The following is a 12,339-nucleotide window of genomic DNA, read 5'->3' on the forward strand; positions in this document are numbered from 1 at the left end:
TGGCCAACATGAGTGGGAAGCCAGAGGATTGGGAAATTTTTAAAAGCCAGCAGAGAACAACTAAAAAAATTATTAAGAGACAGAAGATAGATTATGAAAGTAAGCTAGCACGACTATAAAACAGATAGTAAGAATTTCTACAGGTACATAAAAAGAAAAAGAGTGGCTAACGTTGGTCCCCTAGAGGATGAGACTGGAGAATTAATAATGGGGAACAGGGAAATGGCAGAGACTTTGAACAAATATTTTGTATCGGTCTTCACAGTAGAAGACACTAAAAACATCCCAATAGGGGATAAACAAGTGGCTACAGGTAGGGAGGAACTTAATATAATCACTATCACTAAAGAAATAGTACTCGATAAAATAATGGGATTAAAAGCGGACAAGTCCCCTGGACCTGATGGTGCATCCTAGAGTATTAAGAGAAGTGGATGCATTGGTTGTAATCTACCAAAATTCCCTGGATTCTGGGGCGGTACCAGCAGATTGAAAAAACGCAAATGTAACGCCCCTATTTAAAAAAGGAGGCAGACAAAAAGCATGCAACTATAGACCAGTTAGCCTAACCTGTGTCGTTGGGAAAATGCTGGAGTCCATCATTAAGAAAGCAGTCGTGGGACATTTGGAAAAGCATGATTCAATCAAGCAGAGTAGGCATGGTTTTATGAAAGGGAAATCAGATTTGACAAATTTTCTGGAGTTTTTTGTGAATGTAACAAGCAGGATGGATAAGGGGGAACCAGTGGATGTGGTGTATTTGGATTTCCAGAAGGCATTCGATAAGGTGCCACATAAAAGGATACTACACAAGATAAGATCTCACGGAGTTGGAGGTAATATATTAGCATGGATAGAGGATTGGCTGTCTAACAGAAAACAGAGAGTCAGGATAAATGGGTCATTTTATGGTTGGCAAACAGTAACTAGTGGGTTGCCACAGGGATAGGTGCTGGGGCCTCAACTATTTACATTCTATATTAATGACTTGGATGAAGGGATCGAGTGTAATGTAGCCAAATTTTGCTGATGATACAAAGATGGGTGGGAAAGCAAATTGTGAGGAAGACACAAAAATCTGCAAATGGATATAGACAGGCTAAGTGAGTGGGCAAAGATTTGGCAGATGGAGTATAATGTGGGAAAGTGTGAGGTTATCCACTTTGGCAGGAAAAATAAAAAAGCAAATTATTATTTAAATAGAGAGAGATTATAACATGCTGCAGTACAGAGGGCCCCGAGGGTCCTTGTGCATGAAATACAAAAAGTTAGTATGCAGATACAGCAAGTAATCAGGAAGGCAAATGAAATGTTGGCTTTTATTGCAAGGGGGATGGAGTATAAAAGCAGGGAATTCCTGTTACAACTGCACAGGGTATTGGTGAGACCACATCTAGAGTACTGTGTACAGTTTTGGTCTCCTTATTTAAAATACTTGCATTGCAGTTCAGAGAAAATTCACTAGGTTGATTCCTGAGATGAAGGGGTTGAATTATGAATAAAGGTTGAGCAGGTTGGGCCTATACTCACTGGAGTTCAGAAGAATGAGAGGTGATCTTATTGAAACATATAAGATAGTGAGGGGGCTCGACAAGGTAGATGCAGAGAGGATGTTTCCACTCATGGGGGAATCTAGAACTAGGGGGCATAGTTTCAGAATAAGGGGTCGCCCATTTTAGAACTGAGATGAGGAGGAATTTCTTCTCTCAGGGTTGTAAATCTGTGGAATTCTCCAGAGAGCTGTGGAGGCTGCGTCATTGAATATATTTAAGGTGGAGATAGACAGATTTTGAACAATAAGGGAGTGAAGGGTTATGGGGAGCGGGCAGGAAAGTGGAGCTGAGCCCAAGATCAGATTAGCCATGATCTTATAAAATGGCAGAGCAGTCTCGAGGGGCCAAGTGGCCTACTCCGGCTCCTATTTATTATATTCTTATGTTCTTATATAGAGGTATTGGTGAAGGTGCAAAAAAGGTTTGCAAGCATGATACAAGAACCGGAAAATTATAATTATCAACAAAGAATGAACAGGCTGGTGCTCTTTTCTGCAGAAAAGAGAAGACTGAGAAGTGACTTGATAGAGGTCTTTAAAATGATGAAGGGGATTGATAGGGTAGACATAGAGAACATGTTTCCACTTGTAGAGGATTCAAAAATTAGGGGCCATAAATATCAGTTAGTCACTAATAAATCCAATAGGGAATTTAGGGGAGACGTCTTTACTAAAGAGTGGTAAGAATGTGGAATGTGCTACAACAAGGTGTTGATGAGGCAAATAAATGCATTTCAGGGGAAGCTGGATAAGCACAAGAGGAAGAACAGAACAGAAGGTTATGTTGATAGGGTTAGATGAAGAGGGGTGGGAGGAAGCTCGTGTGGAGCATAAATGTCAGCATAGACGGGCCGAATGGCCTGTTTCTGTGATGTAACAAACTGATTCAAAGTGCAGATGGGGTGAGTTTTGAGGAAAGGCCTAGAAATAAGGTGATTAGGGAAATCATATTAAAGCATAGAAAATATTGGGCCTGAAATTCCGGCCTCATCAGGTCCGTACAGAATACATACGGAGCGAGGCCCCGCAAAGGCTGGTGGTTGGCGCGCAATGCGTATGCGCCGAAAACCGGCATTTTTGATCTGTCTCATTCTGGCTTGACAGATCCTGTGTATCTCTGGGAGAAGGACATTCGCATGGGTGAGATTGCACTATCTGCCCATCTCTTGCCCAGCAAATGTCCTTAAAACTCCTGCACCTGGTAAAAGCAGGCGCATAGCTTACCTTTACCAGCGTAAGTGTTTTAAAACATATACAAATAAAATTTAAAAACACATTATGTTAAAAACCCTGTCCACTAAGAAAGCTTATTGTAAACCCTAATTACAAAACTTTTAAAAATTCTGAAAAATATATATCTTTTCTAACACGTTTATTAACTTTAATTTGAATTAATGTTAAAAATGTGAGGTATTTTATTTTTTATTTGTGTTGGAGGGGGGGGGTTCTCATACAACTGCGACACCCCTTACACCGAAACATTCTACGCTCCACCCCAACCAAAGCCATGGGAGAGACAAAAACCGATAAAAACCCAGGCCAATTTGGGGAAAACAATCTGGGAAAATTACTCTCTGACCTAGCCAGGCAATCGAAACTAGTCCAGGACACCACCCTGGCCGTATTCGATTCCCTGCAGTACTCACCATCATATCTGCGCTGGCCAACAAAAGGTTATCCAGTCTAATCCCAATTACCAGCTCCAGGTCCCCACAGGTTACTGCACTTTAAGTGCCCATCCAACCATCTCTTAAAAGCGATGAGGGTTTCTGCATCCACCACTCTTCCAGGCAGCAAGTTCCAGATCCCCACAATCCTGTGTGTAAAGAAGCCTCCCCTCAAATCCCGTCTAAACCTTCCACCAACCACCTTAAAACTATGCGCCCTCTTAATAGACCCCTCTACCAATGGAAATGGACCCTTACTATCCACTATGTCCAGGCCCCTCAATATTTTGTACACCTCAATGAGGTCTCCTCGCAACCTCCTCCGTTCCAATGAGAACAAACCCAGCCTATCCAATCTGTCCTCGTAACTAAGATTCTCCATTCCAGGCAGCATCCTATGTAAATCTCCTCTGCACCCTCTCTAGTGAAATCACGTCCTTCCTATAACACGGCAACCAGAACTGTACGCAGTACTCCAGCTGTGGCCTAACCAAAGTATTATACAATTTAAGCATAACTTCCCCTACTTACGGAGTTCCCATTATTATGAATGAGAATACTGCACCTTCATTGGCTGTCCAGTGCCATGTGATTCCAGCTTCTCCCGACGCATCTCCAAGACATGAATGCGCTCCGATGCCTAGAAAGAGAAGGCTTCCAACCGGAATCGCTGGAGGGCGTAGGAACAAAAGGTAGGTGCGAATCCTTTTTCCTATTTTCAGGCAAGCGCCCACGGGAAGCCCAGCACCGGGATTTCAGGCCCATTAAATGGCAAAGATAGGGTAATCCAATAATACCAAGTCAAGGACAGAAGAAAAACCTTCTTTCAACATAAAATTAAATTGGTGAAAAGTAAATTACTAACAAGTGATAACTGGCTGGAATAACCTGCCAGGGAGGAATTTGCACTTGTATATAATGTCTTATAGCCTCATTATGTCCCAAAGTGCTTTAAGTGCAATGGATTGCTTTGTCACTGCAGCTACTGTTGTTATGTAAACAAACACAGCAGCCAATTTTCACATAGGAATGTCCATCATTAGAAAACTAATAAATAAACAACTAATGTTTTTTGGTGAGGATGGTTCAGTACTTCCAGCTCTTCCTCAAATACTGCCGTGGGATCTTTTGCATCCTTCTTGAGCTGGCAGACCCTGTCTAGATTTAACATCTCACTCAAAAATGATGCCTCCAACAATGCAACACTCCCTCAATACTGCAATGAACTAGTTGCAGGTTCTCGAATGAGAAGCAAGATTAAAGGGCACATTTATTTGCAACACCTAAAATTCTGATTGGGCCCCCTTGATGATGAGTCCTGATTGCTGATTGGTCCCCTTGGAGGCTAAGACACACCCAGCAGTTTCTCTTGAATGTGTTTCTCTTTCCCCCAGCCTCAATCTCTCTGAGCCAGTCTCTCTCCCTCTGCCACCTCAGATTTCCTCTCTCTCTCTCTCTCTCCGAAGACGGTGAAAATGTTTGTGCAGATAATCACAGCAAAAGTCCTTGAGGCTGCTTTTGTATAGTCATTGATTTTCGATAGATAAATCAAAAGCCCCATTAGCAAGCTCAGACTCGGGCGGCAGTTCCAGACTCCACAACCTGGTGCGGCCTCACTTCCGGCTTCCTCATATATCGTACGGCGCCTGCGTGACCGGATCAAGCGTGCCTGCATAAAAAGGGGCGGGGTCCTCAGCGCGCATGTGCAGTAGGACACAAAAATGTTCATGCAGATAATCACTTCGAAGATTAAATGCAAACTATTTAGAACCATTTAGAGTGCTGTGTGGCTGTGTAATTAGTGATTTGAGGCAGAAACTATATCAACGTTCAAGAGTAGATTGGAAAGGTGGAATGAAGGAATTGGAGATGGAATGGGATGGGTAAATGTGATTAGGACTACATGCTTGCATGGAGGCTAAACACTGACTGGCTGGGCCAAATGGGCTGTTTCTGTGCTGTAACTTCTATTCATTTCCACGTATCGATCTGGATAATGCACTTATTCTGCAGTTGGACTTGGACCCACAAACATCTGATTCAGGGGCAAGAGGGCTTGTTGAAAAATGGGTTGAAATGTTACCGTGTGATATTAATTACAAAGGTATTAAATATTTCGATAAAATTCCATTGCCTGATATTTTAAGAAGGTGTTAACTTGTTGAAAGTAAAGTACTTGGTGTAAAGTCGATGAAGAAATACCATTTGAACATGTTGATATGTCTGTCACTAACATCAACAGTGTGAATTCAAGGCTTAGAACATTACAGTTCAATAACACAGTTGGTTACTGTAAGGAACAAGCCCTGTTACTGGAGGGATGGGCATTGATGGGCCAAATATCCTTCTCTTGTACTTGACTTTTCCTACATCCCCTTGACCGCGGTGCTGTTTCCATCGCTTTCTAAAACAGTCTTTTATTTTTCTTTGAAACAAATACGTGAAATGTTTTGTTGAAAAGACTTTGGTTTTATCAAATTAAATGGGTATATTGGCTTCAGGGAAAGTAAGTGGGCTAAGTTCCCTGGCTGGCACTAATAATTGACTGTGATTTATGACTCAGTGAAGTCTACTTCACACGCTGGTGACTGTTGAATGACAAATCAAAGCATCCAACACTAGGCACAGAATCGGGAGTACATTTTGCAGGGTTTATCCAGAATGAACTCATGCTACTTGCAGTTAATATAAGCAGAAATATATTGTTTCAAAGCCTCAAGACAGGATTTTCTGCTGAGACAAAAACTCAAGGGGAAAAAAATGGCAGAACATGATTGACATCTATCTGCTGAGAAGTGGTATATTTTCCCTATTTCCCTCCGCCGCCACCCCCCCAGCTCCAGAGTTTCTGGAGTCAGCCTAATTAACATAATGAACTCCCATTTTCGAGATTGCTCACCATGGGGGTGGAGGGGGGGGGGGAAGGGGGGAGTGGTGCAAGAAAACTAGCCTGCTGCCGCAGGATTTAAAGGTCTGCAGCAGCTGATGGGCAAGATTTTCAGCACTTGTGAAAGCCTTCGAGAGAAATATGTCTGAGAAGTCTGTTGGAGATACAAGAGCACCCAGATTTGATGATGAGGCTACGAAGTGCTTTTCAAAGAAGTTGGGCAAAAGACGGGGGTGGGGCGGGAGAGGGGAGGTTATTGTTGATGTCATCCACAAGGAAGGCTACACAGCAGCAGTGACAAGTAGCCAAGGCCATCGTGCCGACTGTGACCCCACATATGGCAATTCAGTGTGAGAGCAAGTTTGATGGCTTTACCGGGTCTGGCTAGGAACAAAGGCGCAGGAGTAGACCATTCAGCTCCTCAAGCCTGTTCCAACATTCAATTAGATCACAGCTGAGCATAAGTGGAGCCGTCACACCTTCTCAAGAATGCACTGAACTAAATTTGTCTGCCACTTATAATCTGCACCCCCGGCACCCGCTCACTCCCATAAAGGGGCTTGAATTGCTTACCATCATACCTAGATGGTATCACAGGGGACCTTGCACACCCTCAGCCTTCACACGCATCCTTTTTATATACTTTCTCCCCATTAAAACCCAGATCTGCTTTCCTGCAGATCAGAGATCATGTAGATCCAATGCCCGGGACTTGTGACACAGGAGGAATATGCTCACATGATTGTGCTGTGTCTCATGGGAGGCACGAGAGTCTCTTGCATGCACTCCCCTCACTACCTCACTCAGATGCTTGCATATGTGGTGGAAAGGAGGCAAGGTCAGGCTGTCCTTGCTGTAGCACAAGTGGCGCAGCCTGTAGCGGGCACCACTGGACTCTACCATAGTGAGACCAGGGCCACCTCAGTCCCAAGATACTGACACACAGCAAACAGCTACTTGTGTCCAGCTGTCACTGAGATAGTACCGAGCGTGATAGATCAGGATTAAGAATTCAAAACTTCATAACTTGACATCAAGGGGATGCACAATGTTGAGGAGTAGCACTAGGTGCATACACACATTGTGGGTTTTCATTTAAAATGATGGTTGCATTAAAGTTGTTGTGGATGCAAACATTGTTCTTGGCAGGTTTTCGTCAGATGGTATGAATGGGAATAATTGGAGTTGTGCAGAGAAGGTTCTGTAGGTGATGAGCTTTTAATAGTGGAAAGGGGAAGATGTGCACTGGGCAATTGTAAAAATTATTTAATTCATCTTTTACTAGTAATCCCGTCTGTATTTTTTATACACTTTCACCGAGTTTCTACATGCTCCAACTGAACTCACCAGCTTATTTTCATCACTGTCATTGAAACAGTAATGGTAAGTGTGGCATAAAGATAGAAAATCCTGGAAATACTCAGCAGGTTAGGCAGCATCTGTGGAGAGAGAAACCGAGTTAATGTTTCAGGTCGATGAAAGGTCATTGACCTGAAAGTTAACAATATTTCCCTCTCCACAGATGAACATAAGAACATAAGAAATAGGAGCAGGACTGGGCCACCTGGCCCCTCGAGTCTGCTCCGCCATTCAATAAGATCATGACTGATCTGATCATGGACTCAGCTTCATTTACCTGCCCGAACCCGTTAACTCTTTATTCCCCATCGCTCAAAAATCTGATTATCTCCACCTTAAATATAGTCAATGACCCAGCCTCCACAGTTCTCTGCGGCAGAGAATTCCATACATTTATGACTCAGAGAAGAAATTTCTCCTCATCTCAGTTTTAAATGGGCGGCCCCTTATTCTAAGACTATGCCCCCTAGTTCTAGATTCCCCCATGAGTGGAAACATCCTCTCTGCATCTACCTTGTTGAGCCCCCTCATTATCTTATATGTTTTGATAAGATCACCTCTCATTCTTCTAAACTCCAATGAGTATAGGCCCAACTTACTCAACCTATCTTGATAAGCCAACCCCCTCATCTCCGGAATCAACCTTGTGAACCTTCTCTGAACAGCCTCCAATGCAAGTATATCCTTCCTTAAATACGGAGACTGCCTGACCTGCTGAGTATTTCCAGTATTTTCTGTTTTTATTTCAGATTTCCAGCATCCGCATATTTGGTTTTTGTAACGTTAAGTGTGGAATAGTTTGGGCTTTTTCCCAACAGTTGCTCTTGTGTCTGTAGCTAAACACCAGGTTCTATAATCGAACTGAGTCTTTTCTGATATTGCAACTTGTGTCTTTATTTACCACCATGTACAGACTAATGTTCCCCGGTCTAACAATTAACTCTTAATTATAGAACAACTACTTAATGGAAAAACATGGGCTTCCCACCAAGTTCACCTCTGAAGGGAGACAATAACATCACCTCAACAATATGTACAGGTCAGAACTACTTGACTCATTTATTTCTATACATGGAATCAGAAAAACACAGTAAACACAGTAAAAGTACAACAATCAAACTTACATAACACATGAACTCATTAATGAAACGGAAAAAGTGGAAGTCTGAAATACTCGGGTTGAAATTCAGTCCCACCGTTTTTGAGACGGTGAGTGCTGATTTTAGCAGCAGGCTGCCTCAAACTGCAAAATTTGGTTTTGCCACCCAAAGATGAGAGGGCAGCGTTAAAAGTTGCTTTGCACACTCATCCTCAGGTGCCAATGGAGCGGCAGTTCACGAGGCCTATCGAATTTCCTGACGGCAAGCTGCTGGCATGCGAGTTTTTAAAAAAAAGAAAAATAAAGCTTCCCGCACTTTCCCTCACCCATACCCACACTACCCCACTGGTCCCATTAATACCTAAATGCTAAAAAAAACCGCAAACACTTATCTTGATCCCTGGACATTACTGCCCCAAGATCCCCGATGTCCCATCAGCTTTCCCAGCCTGCCGGTAAGGCTACCGTGCAAAAAGGGAGGGTTATGGGGAGAGGGCGTGGAATTGGAGCTGAGCCCAAGATCAGATCAGCCATGATCTTATTAAATGGCAGAGCAGGTTCAAGGGGCCAAATGGCCTACTCCTGCTCCTATTACTTATGTTCTTATGTTCTTAGAATTTTAATTGAGGGATAAATACTGGTCAGGTCACCGGAGATAACTCCCCTGCTCTTCTTCCAAAAAATGCCATGGGTTCTTTTACGTCCACCTGAGAGTGCAGACGAAGCCTCAATTTAATGTGCCATCTGAAAGTTGGCACCTCCAACAGTATAGCACACCCTCAGTACTGCACTGGAGTGTCAGCCTAGATTTTTGTGCTCAAGTCTCTGGAAAAATTGACAGCTTCACCGAACATCAATAAAATGTGTGAAAACCCATCTGACTTATTCAAAGAAACATAGAAACATAGAAAATAGGTGCAGGAGTAGGCCATTCGGCCCTTCGAGCCTGCACCACCATTCAATAAGATCAAGGCTGATCATTCTCCTCAGTACCCCTTTCCCGCTTTCTCTCCATACCCCTTGATCCCTTTAGCCGTAAGGATCATATCTAACTCCCTCTTGAATACATCCACTGAACTGGCATCAACAACCCTCTGAGGCAGGGAATTCCACAGGTTAACAACTCTCTGAATGAAGAAGTTTCTCCTCATCTCAGTCCTAAATGGCCTACCCCTTATCCTAAGACTGTGTCCCCTGGTTCTGGACTTCCCCAACATCGGGAACATTCCTCCCGCATCTAACCTGTGCCATCCCGTCAGAATCTTATACGTTTCTATGAGATTCCCTCTCATGCTTCTAAACTCCAGTGTATAGAGGCCCAGTTGATCCAGTCTCTCCTCATATGTCAATCCAGCCATCCCTGGAATCAGTCTGGCTGCACTCCCTCAATAGCAAGAACATCCTTCCACAGATTAGGAGTCCAAAACTGAACACAATACTCCAGGTGAGGCCTCACCAAGGCCCTGTACAATTGCAGTAAGACTTTCCTGCTCCTATACTCAAATCCCCTACGTATGAAGGCCAACATGCCATTTGCCGCCTTCACCGCCTGCTGTACCTGCATGCCAATGTTCAATGACTGATGAACCATGACACTCAGGTCTCTTTGCACCTCCCCTTTTCCTAATCTGCCATTCAGATAATATTCTGCCTTTGTGTTTTTGCCACCAAAATAGATAACCTCACATTTATCCACATTATACTGCATCTGCCATGCATTTGCCCACTCACCTAACCTGTCCAAGTCACCCTCTTAGCATCCTCCTCACAGCTCACACCACCAGCAGTTTAGTGTCATCTGCAAACTTGGAGATATTACACTCAATTCCTTCATCCAAATCATTGATCTATATTGTAAAGAGCTGGGGTCCCAGCACTGAGCCCTGCAGCACTCCACTAGTCACTGCCTCCCATTCCGAAAAGGACCCATTTATCCCGACTCTCTGCTTCCTGTCTGCCAACCAGTTCTCTATCCACGTAATACATTACCCCCAATACCATGTGCTTTGATTTTGCACACTAATCTCTTATGTGGGACCTTATCAAAAGCCTTTTGAAAGTCCAAATACACCACATCCACTGGTTCTCCCTTGTCCACTCTACTAGTTACATCCTCAAAAAATTCCAGAAGATTTGACAAGCATGATTTCCCTTTCATAAATCCATGCTGACTTGGACCGATCCTGTCACTGCTTTCCAAATGCACTGCTATTTCATCCTTAATAACTGATTCCAATATTTTCCCCACTACTGATGTCAGGCTAACCGACCTATAATTATCCGTTTTCTCTCTCCCTCCTTTTTTAAACAGTGGTGTTCCATTAGCTACCCTCCAGTCCATAGGAACTAATCCAGAGTCGATAGACTGTTGGAAAATGATCACCAATGCATCCACTATTTCTAGGGACACTTCCTTAAGTACTCTGGGATGCAGACAATCAGGCTCTGGGGATTCATCGGCCTTCAATACTATCAATTTCCCCAACGCAATTTCCCTCCTAATTAGGATATCCTTCAATTCCTCCTTCTCACTAGACCCTCGGTCCCCTAGTACATCCGGAAGGTTATTTGTGTCTTCCTTCATGAAGACAGAACCAAAGTATTTGTTCAATTGGTCTGCCATTTCTTTGTTCCCCATTATAAATTCACCTGAGACTGACTGCAAGGGACCTACGTTTGTCTTCACTAATCTTTCTCTTCACATATCTATCGAAGCTTTTGCAGTCAGTTTTTATGTTCCCTGCAAGCTTCCTCACGTACTCTATTTTTCCCCTCCTAATTAAACCCTTTGTCCTCCTCTGCTGAATTCTAAATTTCTCCCAATCCTCTGGTTTGCTGCTTTTTCTGGCCAATTTATATGCCTCTTACTTGGATCTAACACTTTCCTTAATTTCCCTTGTTAGCCACTGTTGAGCCACTTTCCCTGTTTTATTTTTGCTTCAGACAGGAATGTACAATTATTGAAGTTCATCCATGTAATCTATAAATTGCCTATCCACTGTCAACCCTTTAAGTATCATTTGCCAGTCTATTCTAGCCAATTCACGCCTCATGCCATCGAAGTTAGCTTTCCTTAAGTTCAGGACCCTAGCTTCTGATTTAACTGTGTCACTCTCCATGTTAATAAATAATTCTACCATATTATGATCACTCTTCCCCAAGGGGCCTCGCACAACAAGATTGCTAATTAGTCCCTTCTCATTACATATCACCCAGTCTAGGATGGCCAGCTCTCTAGTTGGTTCCTCGACATATTGGTCAAGAAAACCATCCCTAATACACTCCAGGAAATCCTCCTCCACCGTATTGCCACCAGTTTGGTTAGCCCAATCTATATGTAAATTAAAGTCAACCATGATAACTGCTGTACCTTTATTGCACATATCCCTTATTTCTTGTTTGATGCTGTCCCCAACCTCACTACTACTGTTTGGTGGCCTGTACACAACTCCCACCAGCGTTTTCTGTCCTTTGGTATTCCGTAGCTCCACCCATATCGATTCCACATCATTCAAACCAATGTCCTTCCTTATTATTGCATTAATTTCCTCTTTAACCAGCAATGCCACCCCGCCTCCTTTTCCTTTCTGTCTATCCTTCCGAAATGTTGAATACCCCTGGATGTTGAGTTCCCAGCCTTGGTCACCCTGGAGCCATGTCTCCGTGATGCCAATTACATCATATCCATTAACTGCTATCTGCGCAGTTAATTCGTCCACCTTATTCCGAATACTCCTCACATTGAGGCACAGAGCCTTCAGGCTTGTCTTTTTAA

This window comes from Pristiophorus japonicus, chromosome 9, assembly GCF_044704955.1.
Source record: "Pristiophorus japonicus isolate sPriJap1 chromosome 9, sPriJap1.hap1, whole genome shotgun sequence".
Taxonomy (NCBI): domain Eukaryota; kingdom Metazoa; phylum Chordata; class Chondrichthyes; family Pristiophoridae; genus Pristiophorus; species Pristiophorus japonicus.